Genomic DNA, 15,874 nt, shown 5'->3' on the forward strand with positions numbered 1-15,874 from the left:
GGTGTGCTTGAAGAAGAAGTATATCTCGAACAATCTCCCGGGTACGTGAAAGTTGGAGAAGAGAAGAAGGTACTAAAACTAAAGAAGGTGCTTTATTGGTTGAAACAAGCACCGAGAGCATGAAATACTCGTATCGGCACATACTTCAAGGAGAATGGGTACAAGCAATGTCCCTACGAAAATTTACTTTATACAAAGAAGAATGGAGGTAATGTGATACTTGTCGCTCTTTATGTCGATGACCTCATTTTCTTAGGCAACATTGATGAAATGATAAAAGAATTCAAAAGAACAATGATGCAAGAATTTGAGATGACAGACTTAGGCCTGTTAAAATTTTTCCTTGGTTTGGAGGTTAAACAAGGAGAAACAGGTATTTTTATATCATAGAAGAAATATGCAAAACAAATTTTGAAGAAGTACAAGATCGAGAATTGTAACCCGGTATCCACACCAATGGAACCAGGTGAAAAGCTCTCAAAGTATGATGGAGGAGAACGAGTAGATACAAGTAGGTATCGAAGCCTGGTGGTGGGAAGCCTTCGCTATCTTACATGTACAAGATCAGATCTTTTACTAAGTGTCGGCATAGTAAGTCGGTTCATGGAGGAGCCAATTTATTCACATTGGAAGGCGTTGAAGCAAATCCTACGATACGTTCAAGGAACATTGTCACTTAGGTTATTTTACTCAAGAACAGAAGATTACAAGTTAGTTGGTTACTCCGATAGTGATTGGTGCGGAGACATAGACGATCGAAAAAGTACATCAGGATATGTATTCTTCATGGGCAACACAACATTTACTTGGCTTTCAAAGAAACAATTGATCATGACACTCTCGACGTGTGAAGCTGAGTATGTAGCAGCATCTAGGTGTGTATGCCACACAATTTGGCTTAGAAATTTGTTGAGTGAGATGGAGCTAAAGCAACGAGGTGCAACCATAATACAAGTTGACAACAAATCAGCAATTGAGTTGGCCAAGAACCCATGAACCATGAAAGAAGCAAACACATTGATGTTCGATTTCATTTTATTCGAGATCATGTGAAGTAAGAAAATGCAGAATTGCTGCATGTGGCAAGTCAAGATCAAGTTGCGGACATCTTTACAAAACCACTTCCGAAAGTACTTTTCGACAAATACAAGAAGATGATTGGAATGACAGATGGAAGGAGCATTTAAGTTTATGAGGGAGTTTTGTTGGAAAATAAACTTGAATGAATTTTTTTTTTTTTTTTTTAATTCATAATTATCTCAGGAAAGGAGAACTAATGGGTGAGAAATTATTGAAAGGAGAGCAAATGGGTGAGAAAATTATGGGTAGTTAAAGCCAATTTTGGCCTTACGAAAGCTTATATAAGGGCTTCACTTATCGATGTAATAGCATAGAAGAAAGAGTGAAAATAGAGAGAGCAAGAGAGAGCAAATTCAATTTTTTGGATAGTGTGTAACAGAGAATTCTTTTGAGAATTTCTTTGTCTCCTTTCTCTCCCCTTTCGACACCCCCTTTAAAGTTTCGTGAGAGTTATTTAACGAGTTAGATTCAGAGCGATCATTTATTTTCTCTCAAGTTGGTATTGGAGCGGCTTTATTTTTCTACAAATTGGTATCAGAGCAATTTAATTTCAACAGGATCGTGGTAGGAAGCCTTCGCTATCTTACATGCACAAGGCCAGATCTTTCATTAAGTGTCGGCATTATAGGCCGGTTCATGGAGGAGCCAATTTATTCACATTGGAAGGCGTTAGAGATATATTTGTTAGATTATATCTCATACGTTTAAATCTTTGAAAGCTTTATTTAGTAAATTGAAACCATATATATGCCACATTAGACAGTGCTCTCAAAATGTACTTTTCTTCGTTCTCTCTATTCTATCTCGTTGTACATAGCTGAAGTCATCAATAATAAAACCTTTAGCCAATATTCCTCCTATTATTTTCTCTCTCCTGTCCTTTGTGTTCATCTTGATCGAGTGTGTGCGTTTTTTAGCGATCCTAACAATTGGTATCAGAGCTAACAACTGGTATCGATCCTAACAGATTATGATAATGCAAAGTTGGCATGTTATGTTTGATATGTTTGTATGTTAAGAAGAGGGGTACATAATATATGCAAGTGGAATTTCGTTGACTTAGTTCGTTATGTGTTGCATATAGATAATGACACCTAGAGGTCGAGGAAGAGGGCATAGAGCAGACCCCCTGCTAGGGGTAGCAGCTAAGGTAGGAGAAGTCCTGTTCGTAAGGGATTGATAAATCGACTTGATGAAGCGGCGTCATCCCTTACGCTTCAACCTGCACAAGATCCCACAACTCCTTTAATGTGGGAATCATTACAAGTGGTTATGAAAATAGTTGTAACAACTTAATAGGCTAATGCTTCGTCATCAACTAGAGAGGCAAGATAGCTATAAGACTTCAAGAGAGATGACCCTCGTATCTTTAACGGGACTGGAGAGGATTCAATAGAAGCACAAGTATGATTGACATCGATAGAGGACAATGTTCAGGTTGATGAATTGTCCTGATGATCAGAAGGTCCCATGTGCAATATTCATGTTGCGGGACGATGCAGAGTTATGGTGGGAGGTCACTCGCGAGATTCTTAGTCTTGAGGGAAGTGTGATGTTGTGACTGGAATTTAAGGATGCCTTTTGAATAGAATATTACTCACAACTCAACTCCGCAAGAAACAAGAGTTCACACAATTGATTCAAAGAGGATATTCAATCACTACCCATGCAAGGGAATTAATGAGAATCAAACAATTCGCTCTAGAGTTGGTTGACACTAAACATAAATTAGCGCAGAAGTTCATCCTAGGTCTGGACAAAAAGATCCATCGTACAATCGAGGCAATAGCGCATACTACTTACATTGCCACCTTGAGAGAAACTAAGGATATGGAAGGAAATATAAGTGGAGAACCTTGAGAACTCCCTCCATCGACAGTCGTTGCGAGACAAAAGTAACATTATGATTAGATTGATCCTCACGATCAACCTCCTATGTGATCACAATGACTATTTGATAGGTGTCGCAAGGATTCTAGGCGTGGTCAATGACTAGACCAATATGAGATTAGGGAAGATGAGAGGCCTAAATGCAATGAATGTGATAAAATCATGAGGGGTCTATGTTTAGCTCGCACTAGAACATGTTATCGGCGTGGACAAGAAGACTGCCTCATGACAATGAAGATGTATTCCTTACTTATAAACTCATGATCATTCCATAAATAGCTAATGTAGCACTAGAACATTTGAGAATTCTATTGACATGCCTAAGTTAAGGGCATGACTCTAATACTATGTTAGGAATCACGATTCTCCACAATGGTATGATATTATCCACTTTAAGCATAAGCTCTCATGGCTTTGCTTTGGGCTTCCACAAAAGATCTCATACTAATGAAGATGTATTCCTTACTTATAAACCAATGATCATTCACTACATTAGCCAATGTAGAGTCCCTCCCAACAATCCTCAACAATACATAATATTGCATGGCGCTAGCAGAACGGAAGGAACTCGAGGCATAACTACAAGAGTTACTTGATAAAGGATCTATCCATCCTAGTGTATCTCTATGGGGTGAACCAGTGTTGTTTGTTAAGAAGAAGAATGATGCAATGCGCTTGTGCATTGATTATAGGAAGGTAAATAAGAAGACAATGAAGAACAAGTATCCACTTCCACGTATAAAGGATTTATTTGATCAGCTTAGAGAAGCAATGTTGTTCTCCAAGATAGACATAAGGTTAGGTTACCATCATATCAAGATTAAAATGGAAGATGTGTCGAAGACAGCCTTCAGAACAAGATATGACTATTATGAGTTCGTGGTTATGTCATTTAGACTTACTAATACCCCTATTGTGTTCATGGAGTTGATGAATCTAGTATTCAAGGAATGTTTGAATACTTTTGTCATAGTGTTCATAAATGAAATCATAGTGTTCATAAATGAAATTCTTGTATACTCTAAGATAGACAAGGAACATCAGTTGTATTTTCAAAAAGCCTTGACAATTCTGAGAGGGAACAAGTTGTACGCCAAATTCTCTAAATGTGTATTTTGGTTACAGGAGATCTCATTTTTAAGATATGTTGTGTCAGAGAATGGTGTCTCAATAGACCATGCCAAGGTGGAAGTAGCACTAAGTGGGCTCGTCCGACTAGTTACTGAGGTACGTAGTTTTTTTGGTCTAGCAGGCTTTACCGATGCTTCGTACAAGATTTTACCAAGATAGCCTTACCGCTTATGCAACTGACCTAGAAGGGTTTGCCATTTGTATGGATTGAGGATTGCTAGGCAAGTTTTTAGGAATCAAAGGATAGGCACGATGTTCAACGACACAAAAAATTATGTAACTTACAGTGATGCTTCCAAGAAGGGTCTAAGGTGTGTGTTGATGCAGCACGAGAAGTTCATTGCATATGCATCCAGACAATTGAAGCATTATGAACAGAACTACGCCACATTTGACTTGGAGCTAGCAGCAATAGTCTTTGCGTTAAACATTTGGTGACACTACTTGTATGGGGAGAAAGCTCAAATTTACACTAACCACAAAAGTTTGAAGTATTTCTTCACTCGGAAGGAACTGAAAGACTATGACATCGACATCAAGTACAACCACGGGAAGGCCAACGTGGTCGCCAATGTCGTAAATAGGAAAATAGCCCATTCATCGGCTTTAATCACTAGAGAGCCCAGAGTAGAGACAAAGTTCAAACAAGCTGGGATAGTGGTGACCGTGGAAGGATTAAAGCATAACTAGCCAAACCGATAGTCCAACCCAAGTTTCAACAACGAATTTGAGCTATGAGATCCCTAGTTGGTTAAAATATTTAATGACACAGCGGGACCAATGGATGACTTCTCCAAATCATTTGATGGTGGATTGCTATGCCTAGGACGTTTATGCGTGCTTACAGTGGAAGAATTGAAAAAAGAAATCCTAGTCAAGGCATATAATTCTTCATTCCCCATACACCCTGGTAGTACCAAGATGTATCAAGATTTAAAACAATATTTTTGGTGACGGAATATGAAGAAGAGCATAGTGAAATTTGTAAGTAAATGTCTAGCGTACCAATAGGTCAAGGCACCTAGACAGAGAATGGTGAGATTTTTGTTACCCTTTAGTGTGCCAGAATGGAAATGGGAGGATATAACTATGGATTTCATAGTGGGATTTCCAAGGATGTTGAAGGGTTACACAATCATATGGGTAATTGTGGGCAGATTAATTAAGTCAACACATTTTATTCCGGGTAAAGCCACCTACATAGTCATAGTGGATAAGTGTACATGGCTATACATGAAGGAAATTGTTAGGTTGCATGGAGTCCTCGTGTCATCTGTATCAGATCGAGACCCACGCTTTACCTCAACATTTTGGCGTGGTCTTCAAAAGGCATTAGGTACTCACCTTGATTTCAATATGCCTTTTCATTCACAAATAGACAGCCAAACGAAACATTTAAACTATATCCTGAAGATATGTTACGTGCAGGTATTAGACTTCGCAGATAGTTGGAACTCGAAGTTACACCTCATGCTACAACAATATTTTTCAAGCAACTATTGACATGACACCATATGAGACATTATATGAAAAACAGTGCAGGTCCCTATTGTGTTAGGATGAAGTAGGGGAACGAGAATTGATGGGTCTCAAATTAGTTTAAGTTACCAATGAGACGGTGCAAAATATCAGGGGTGAGAATGTGTCCTGTTTAAAGTAGTCAGAAGAGATGCAGATGTAAGGAATATGAGCTTAGAATTTGAGGTGGGCGACCCTGGTGTTCTTTAAATTGGCTCCGATAAAAGGTTTTCTAAGGTTTCGACATAAGAGCAAGTTGAGCCCACACTTCATTAGACCCTTCGAGATCTTAGATCGGGTTAGACCCATGACGTACAAGTTAGTCCTACCATCATCCCTCTTAACAGTACACAACGTGTTTTATGTGTCCATACTTTGTAAGTATATGACTGATCCCATGCATGTGGTAGATTATGAGTCCCTGGAGGTAGCGGAAGATTTAAGTTACAAAGAAATACCAGTGAAGGTCTTAATACGTGAGGTAAAAACTATACGCATTAGGGAGATCGCTTATGTCAAAGTGTTGTGGAGAAACCATTAAGGGAAGCTACATGAGAATGAGATGATGAAATGAGAGAGAAATATCGAATGTTGTTCTAGGATTTAGATACTTGAGGACAAAAGTTTGTTTTAGGGGTATAATGTAACAACTGTTATGAATTAAAAAAATTCGAATTGATGTTCGATGAGCCGTCAATTTTTTATATTCAATTGCTCACGTACTCTACAAAACCTCGCCACACTTGTTCTCAAACCATCCAAAAGCTTTTACACTTTGATATTCAACGTTTACACATTGGAAATACAGAATTCGAAGGTACAAGATATTCGGTAATCTATTAGAAATTTTTCTCTCTATGAGCATATCAGTGACGATAACACGATGGGGGCTTACGGTGATGCTGTGTGAACGAAGGGTAAGCGGGTGGTGGCTGAACATGAGGTCGTCAAAGTACAAATCTGAAAAGAGAGGAAAAGAACTTCGCAATGATTCTAGATATTCGGGTTGAGACGACGAAGTCCATGGGTCGAGGTTTGAACCAGAAGTTTATAATGACGACCCAATACTGATTAAACCAAATTGGCCCACTAATTCATTCCGTGGAAGAGAGGGAATCAGCCTAGCTTGAATGTGATCTGCGACGCCCATAAATCGACTCAAAGTTCGCATCTTGACCAGAGCAATGAATCGCACTCCATAGTCACGCACGTGCCAGGTGCGTGTACCATTCCCAATCGCGACTCATCTTTGCTCGTCCATTGGCGCACTCCTGGGCTTGGCTCGGGTGCGGCTCAGCGACTAAACCCTAAACCATAAACTTTAAAATAGCTTATTCAGCTTAATATACAATTTTTAGATCATTTCCCATGTTCTCGACCTTTCTTAAGCTATTTTTGGCCTTTTTAAGGGCATTTCATGTCAATAAAACTCCTATTTACTCAATTTTATATATTTTTAGGAAATATATTTGGAGTAGTTACTACATTTAGTCAAACTTAATTTAATAATACGTCCTAAGAAGGTGATATGAGTATGTATTGGAGTTGGAAGAATTGTATGATGTATGATGATGCATGCTCCATAATGTGATGCTATGTTTATGTGTGCTATGTAATGACGTATGATATCATGTTATGTATGTATGTGATATTCATTATGTCATGATATGAATGAAATGAAACATTGTGTATGTCATGCTACATTTTGTCATGTAAAGCTATGGATGGATCATGTGATGCTATAAGATGAAAGGCATGATGATTACTATGTATACATGACGCATATATATAATATATAATGTATGAAAGGAAGAAGGAAATGAATTTGATATTATGCTATGATGTTAAACCATGGGGACCACATGAATTTATGTATGTCTTATGCATCAGGATTCTTCTCTGTTATGTTATATTAGTACGGACACATACCTTTAATATTATGTTCGCCATGATATCATGTGAGCCCTTCCTTTGTGGCATCTACAACAGGTTAGCGCATTGAGCCAGACCAAGCCAAGACCAGTGGTACATATACAAGCCCGTTTGGTGGGTCCATGTGCGTATGTGGGGAAATACCACATATCCAACCATGCCCTAAATTGGAAAGAGCTCAAAGTTATGCTATGTTGTTTTAAATGATAGACTCCATCATGTATGTGTGTGTTTGCATTACCCAAAACAAACAATGGAACTACCTAGGTGTATTTCTTAAAATACCCAAAGTATGTGCTATCTTTATTTTTAAGGTAAATGTAAAGTGTTGTTGCATGGATAAGGATGGAGGCTGGAATGGCAATAGAAGTTAAGATAGGACAGTACTATGAATTGTTTTCAATTAGTAGTTTTATAGGCGCTTTTTCATTTTCGTTTTCGTACTGAAATAGGTTTTATTTTAACGATATTATTTCTATTTCTTGTTTTAAGTTAATATTTTAAATTGATAAAAATACTTTCAAATTTTATATTTTATCTCAAGAATAATTCAACTTTAAAAAAAATATTAAAAAAAAACAGTATTTTCAAATGTGTTTTAAATAAAAATTACTAATACTTTATTTTAAAAGCTTAAAAAAATATGTTAGAACTTTTAAATTTTCATTAATATTCTGAAACATTTTTAAAAATTTAAAAAGAGTTAAAAATATTCTTATTATTATCATATTGACGAACTAGTCACATTTCAAATATACCAAAGAATATTAAAAAAAAAAAAAAAAAAGCATTAATATCCTTAAAAAAATTTTACCGTTACGATGTGAACACAAATCATTTATCTACACTCTAAATAGTCATCGTCCAAAGAATATTAAAAAAAAAGGATTAATATCCTTAAATTTTTACCGTTACTACATAGACACAAATCATTTATCTACATTCTAAATAGTCATTGTTGGACGATGAAAGTCTCACATCGGAATCATGGGTTTATAATCCAGAAATACTATCTCTATTGGTACGAGATCTTTTGGAGAAGTCTAAAGCAAAGTCATGAGAGCTTGACAATATACATACCATTGTGGAAAGTTGTGTCCATCTAACATGATATCAGAGTTATGCTCTAAACTTAGTCATGCCAATAGATTGCAAAAGAAAAGGAAGACTCCACAAGAAAAAGGAATCGACCCTCGATTATACTATCTTCATTGATATGAGGTCTTTTAAGCCATCAGAATTTATGCTCAAACGGGACAATATCATACTATTATGGAGAGTTGTGTTTTTTTAACAGACATTTTCTTTAAACTTATCTTGAGTGAGATGAAAACCAACTCAAGTCTGAAAAATTTAAGGTATTTTGGAAACAACTATTCCATTCAAAACCAATTATTTTTTAATTTTAAAAACTAATTAAAGGGTATTTTTATTAATTTAGTCTAAAAAATCTACCGTCCATTTTATCTATCTAACCATGCATAATAGATGAACTTAATTAATTCTAAAGCAATTGACTTTATTAAAAAAAAAAAGTAAATATAAAAGAAGGAAGAAACAGTAAGTATCAACATTGTTCGATATGTTGGTTAGATATCAATTTTGGCCAAAAGCCAAACCAAATCATCCTCTCATGGATGAACTAAAAAAGTTAGCTTTGTTTTGCATCACTCTTTATTCTACATATTTTGTTTTAAAAAAAATCGATAATTTCTACCTAAACCACCCACGAATATTAAATAGATTAATATGAATCACGTGCATCAAATTTGTATCGTTGCGTATCAAATTGACCCATAGGAACTCAATTGGGCATCCCATGTTGTTGTATAGCCATAAGAGGTAATATTAGCCTTTGATAAGAACTTTGTTGTCTCATTCTCAATGAGGGAACCTATTCCTTTAGCATTAATGATTGATGAGGAAAATACAAAATTTTATAACTTAAAATGGGAAAATGGGTTAGGGAAAAAACAAAACAATTTAATATTATACTCATAAACCTAACCAAAGATTTTAATATTTAAAAAGATATCTTCCTTATGATTTAAGTTCATTGTTTACAAAAGTGGAGAGTTTTAGGTGCTTATTTGGGTGACCCATTAGGGTTTCCAAAGGGCACTCTTCAATAATCATCCTTTCAAGCTATCCTTAAGCTACCACAATATGTTTAGGTTTGCTTTTTTGGAGGATGAACTCATGAACTCAACCTCTTTGATTTCTATGTATATACAAAAGGGTATGATTAAAATATGTTTAAATCTTTTTAATACCGGTGAATGAGGCTTGAGTGAGTTATCCAACAAACGAAAAAGAGTTAATAGGTATAGTCTTTGTTGTTTGAGAATTTCAGGGCTTGGATTATGCCCCTTTACAAATCTAACGTATTGTTTTTGTGCATTATTGTGATATGTTTGTGAGATTCCCACGTTGGTTGAGGAGGAGAACGAAACATCTTTTATAAAGGTGTAGAAATCTTTCTTAACATATGCGTTTTAAAGTCTTGAGGGAAAATCCGAAAGGGAAAGCCCAAAGCCCAAAAAAAGACAATATCTAATAGGAGTGTTTGTCTAAACAGACTAGCTTATCTAACAAACAAACGAAATTTATAGTATTTTGATGCAAATATATGGATATATTTTTTAATTGAAAAATCAGTAATTACAAATACTATTTTTGAAACTTATTGAAAGTATTGCGACTAAAACTGGACATTTGTACATAAACGACAATGGAGAAACTCAAATCACACCGGACAGAGAACAAAATGATATTTTAATCAATTTCAAAATATTAACTTGAGTGTCATTTGTAACATTTTGTTAGAGATAAATAAATCTAATACGAATGTTTTATGGACTAATGTATGCTTACATCTGGTAAAAGAAAACATAATCAAAGTCTTTAATGCTCGTATGAAGTCTAACATATGGACCATTCTGAAATTTAGAGAATTGAATGTGAAATTGATGTTATGAATTCATATAGGTTGACTTGGATACAAAGAACAAAATCGAACTTTCATTAAGAATAAATAGGACACCAGCCTAAGTTAATCAGGTAAGTGGCCTTACTATCGGCATGATTATATTTGATGCTGACACGTCCCCTTTGATTCTACACGTGTCATAAATTTGATATGTGTGAATTATTTATGAATCGATATGACTATGATATGTTATGCATGTGTTATGATATGTGAATGATATGATAACTCTTACCTTATGATGTTTTCAATGATATGTATGAGGTAGGATACGAGAGGGATGCGATGAATGTAATGTAATGAATGATATGACTTAGATATGATTGACATAGTGATATGGTTAGGTTATGTATAGAAAAAGATATGATTATGATAGATTGATAGAATAATATAGTTAGGATACGTTCCTGTAACGGTATGTCTAGGATACGTTCATGAAATGATATGATTAAGATGCTTTCCTGTAACGGTATGACTAAGATACGTTCATGAAACAATATGGTTAGGATGCGTTCTTGTAACGGTAAGACTAGGATACGTTCATGAAATGATATGATTAAGATGCTTTCCTGTAACGGTATGACTAAGATACGTTCATGAAACAATATGGTTAGGATGCGTTCTTGTAACGGTAAGACTAGGATACGTTCATGAAATGATATGATTAAGATGCTTTCCTGTAACGGTATGACTAAGATACGTTCATGAAACAATATGGTTAGGATGCGTTCTTGTAACGGTAAGACTAGGATACGTTCATGAAATGATATGATTAAGATGCTTTCCTGTAACGGTATGACTAAGATACGTTCATGAAACAATATGGTTAGGATGCGTTCTTGTAACGGTAAGACTAGGATATGTTCATGAAATGATATGATATGATTTAGGATATGTTGGGATATGATATGACGAAGATATGTTCATGAAATGATACAACTCTAAGATGCATATGGATGATAAGACTATGACACGTTTAGGAAACAATATGGCTAAGATATGCATATGGAAACGATATGACTAAGGTATGTTCGTGAAATGATACGACTATGAGATGTATAAGGACGATAAGAATATGACAAGTCTAGGAAACGATATGGCTAGGACATGCATATGGAAACGGTGTGATTACAAAGTTTTTACGTAATGATATGATTATGATACGACATGAAAATGACAGATATATATATATATGTTATGTTATGATATGATATGAAAATGATATGACATATGTTATGGTATGAGATATGAGATAAATTGACATGTTTATGATACGATGTATTGTGATGTGATATGTTATGGTATGATATGTATATGATGAAAATTCTTATGCCTGGAAGCATGAAATATTATGATATGACATATTTATGTAATTTGAATGATATGATATGATTGACATGCAAAACGACGAACTAGAATGAAATACAACCTCGACGTATCCATAAAAGATATGATACACGATATGATATGGTACGAAATGCTAGCGGGGTTGTATTAAAAAACTAATGAGAATGGAAAAATGTTGGAACCTCATGCATTATTATGTGCTCATGCATTGGGGGTACCCCTATTCCTTCACGATGGTACAAATACAGGTGAACGATCATTATGTTTGACATAATGCTTCCGTGGCGAACGATACTCCTAACGAGTGTCCGACATCAAGAGCTACCAGAGAATGCTTATCCAACAAGAAAAGGGGGTCCAGGAGGTGTGTGAACCAATGGGTGGGTTCATACTCGCTTGTGTGGGCCGTGTGTAGGAAATTAATTACATATCCAAGTTGCCCATTGGGATAGCCGCCGTAGGAAAATAGATTATTATGATAGATCTTGTCATTGTATTCACATGTTCTTGTATTTAACCCCAATAGTGGGGTCACTTACTAAGTATTTGTTTAAATATTCAAGTTACGTGTTACTTCTATTTCAGGTTAAGGAAAAATAATCCAGTACGGCTGATGACGACATCGCAACTTGAGACCATGGCAAATGCATAGGGTTGTCGCATTTATTTTCTTAAACTTAGGCTAGAATAAGATGTTTTTAATTTAAACGTTTATTTATTTTATTTTGTCTTTTATTGTGTCGTTTTAAAGGTGCTTTCAAAACACGTAGGTCCATGAATGTGTTTTAAGACGAATGTAATGTTTTATGAAAGTTTAAATGAAATATTTCCGCATTCAATATTCTTGATATGTATATAATTACGACCTTAATAGAAAATTTTGGGTCGGTACAACTTCGTAAATGTCAGTAAGAGTCATCATGTTCTATGGTGTCCAGAATGCCTTGTGCCTTTAAGTTAATACACATCTTTATCGACCATACGTAGTTACTCTTTGTGAGTAACGGGTACTACAGTGTTACACTCCCATCTTTTCTGCTCTTTATCATCGTCATATCTCCTCTGGCGAATTTCTATGGTGACGAAGTTTGTTAACTCGAGGGAGAGTTTCTTGAGGTAGGAGAACCTTAAACTCTATTCACAACAACAAATAGAATTGAAAACCAAACTACTTAAGATTCTTCGGTTCCAAGAAACTCTCCCCTCAAGTTGTTTTTTCTACTTCACTTATTTGTTTCTGTATAATTCGATCATGGACTATATCTAACATTGAAAAACCTTAAAGTGATTATATATGCATTTAAAAAGTGTTACAGCAAAAAAAACGAAGAGACTCAATATTTTTTCATAACCATTACATCTTTTGGATCTGTATGCTTGCTACAAAATAAACACGATTATCCCATATTTTCAAACATTCAAACAAAATTTTCATTAAAAAATCGAACAAACTAATACAATATTAATCGAGATTAATCAATAGGAAGTTTCATTAGTTCATAAAGAAAAAATTTGGATGATCACATAATGAAGATGATGATTAAGGTCAAATTAATCGATTGATGAGAAGAAAACCATCACTCTTGACCCACAAAAAAATAAAGGGAAAGAAAGAGAGAGCATATGAAAAAATTGCTTTTAAAAGCAAAAATAATTGGTTTAAAGAGAATGATGGGAACATCTTTCCCTTAAAATCAGCATTAACTCTTGCAATATTTTTTTACCTAATCTTAATCTCTCTCATTTTGTATAATTAATTACAATTTACAATGAAAGATTGCTCCCAATCCCAAGAACAGGGCCACTTTTTCAAGCTTAAATGATTGCCCTTTTTGCTCATACTCCAAAAAATATTGCTTTGGGAAAAAATTGCCCTATGACACGTATTCGATCCACCTATTGCTAGTAGATATTATCCATTTTGACTCATTACATATCAGTCGTCTCTCACTATTTTAAAATGCGTCTACTAGAAAGCGGTTTTCAAACCCTTATAAGAAATAATTCGTTTCTCTCTCCAACTAATGTGGGATCTCACAATTTATCCCCTTTGGAGCCTCGCGTCTTCGCTGACACATCGTCCGGTGTCTGGCTCTAATACCATTTGTAACAGGTCAAGCTCAATGCTAGTAGATATTGTCCACTTTGGACTGTTACGTATCACCGTCAGCCTCATGGTTTTAAAACATATCTACTATAAATCGTTCCCCTCTCCAACCAATGTGGGATCTCACAATCCACTGTCTTTAGGGGCCTAGTGCCTCGTTGGCACACCACCCAATGTCTGGCTCTAATTTCATTTGTAATAGACCTAGCCCACCACTAGCAGATATTGTCCACTTCAGCCTATTGCGTATTATCGTCAGCCTAATGATTTTAAAACACGTCTACTATAGAGAAGGTCTAGCCCTACTTCAACTAGTGCCTCAAACCATTTAGTGACTATCTCTAATACCATCCGTAATAGCTCAATCTCACCGTGAGTAGATATTATCCACTTTATTAGTCATATAATAAGAATATTTTGTTTGATTCTTAATTTACATGATCTGAAAATATTTTGTAGTCCGATTTAGACAGGTAAGAATTCCAACACGATAAGATTATTTTGTGAGGTTTTTAGCATATTTGGTTTTGTTGTTTGTTTTAATATTTTAGGGTTTGAGTTAACATCGAACCCATAATTTTTAAATTTTAATTTGATGTGTTATTTACCGAACTATACTCAAAATGACTCGTAATTTTTGTCCACTTGTCCCTTTTTAGGGACAACAAATAATATATAGTTTTAGTACAAAAATAGATGGTAGAGATTAGTAAAATTTTAGTAGTCATTTAAAAGGTTTATATTATAGTTAAAAATACTTTGTACATAAAAGCAATCCCTCTTAAAGGTATTCATAAGCTCCAACCATACTTAATTTGATACATAAAGTGTTGACTTCCTAAAATTGCATTTAATTTCATTATTAAAAGCAAAATCCAATCTTTATTTATAATAATTAATTCCATCTCTCAAAAAGATATCCCTAGTTTAATATACGTGTAGAAGTCTCCCCTAGCAGACACATTTAAAAAATATTGAAGGGAAGGCGAAAAGAGAAAGCCCGAAAGTGACCTATTTATCAATGAGAACTATTTGGGCTAAGCGGCTAGTTTAGCCTTAGTATCTTTCTATCGTGAGGACTTGCATCAAGGAACATCAATCGTCATAATGATCAGGCCAAGCCAAAGCCGTAAGTATACAACTTTCAATCAATTTTTCTATTTTGATAGTAGAGACTATCAACGTGGTTTTGAAGTCGAGTCTTTCCAGCAATGAAGCCTAGGGACCAATATGATGATTGGTTTAGGTAGGGTGGCTGATTTACTACGAACACGTGAAGAAATGGAAATACCATACACTCCCCTTGCCTCGTACTACGGTATTCCATTCCTCGTATGTTACGAATCTAACTTAGACCGTGGTAATATGAATATTGAAATTACAATTTAAAAAATGAGATTAGAAAATAAAGAAATAGACCAACCCGATATTTTGGGTTGGCTGCATTGGTGACTTAACTATCTCAACCCTGTGAATTGCGTGAAAGTAGGATACTCCAAATTCGGGAGTCTAAGAGGTTTATAAAACGTTCTTGATGGAAAAAAATGTGAATGAAAGATCCCACTGAATTGAATTGGGTCCATGAATATAAGAAATAGTGAGAATTCTTGATCTCTCTCGATTCGAAAATCCAGGATTTGAATTGATGGTCGTTCATTAATTAAGTCCTCCTAAATTGCATTGATTTATACTAAAGATTTCATTTTAATTGGAATTTGGTTATTCACCATGTACGAGGATCCCCACTAAGCATCCATGGTTGAATGGTTAAAGCGCCCAACTCGTAATAAGCATTCATAACTCAACCCAACCATCTATTTTCAAGTTAGTTTCATTAGGTTACGAGGGTTACTTTTTATAATTATTTAAAAAATTCAAATATC

The 15,874-nt window shown here is 35.2% G+C and overlaps 1 long non-coding RNA gene across 1 annotated transcript; it reads left to right on the forward strand.

Moving 5' to 3' along the window:
- Window positions 1–1,951: 1,951 nt before the first annotated feature.
- Window positions 1,952–15,557, forward strand: LOC111467322. The gene is made up of 3 exons (XR_002714525.1): window positions 1,952–1,963; window positions 7,658–7,660; window positions 15,478–15,557. It is a non-coding gene; the product is annotated as an uncharacterized LOC111467322 (long non-coding RNA).
- The last annotated feature ends 317 nt before the right edge of the window (window positions 15,558–15,874 follow it).

The sequence above is a fragment of the Cucurbita maxima genome, unplaced genomic scaffold (assembly GCF_002738345.1).
Source record: "Cucurbita maxima cultivar Rimu unplaced genomic scaffold, Cmax_1.0 Cma_Scf00033, whole genome shotgun sequence".
Taxonomy (NCBI): domain Eukaryota; kingdom Viridiplantae; phylum Streptophyta; class Magnoliopsida; order Cucurbitales; family Cucurbitaceae; genus Cucurbita; species Cucurbita maxima.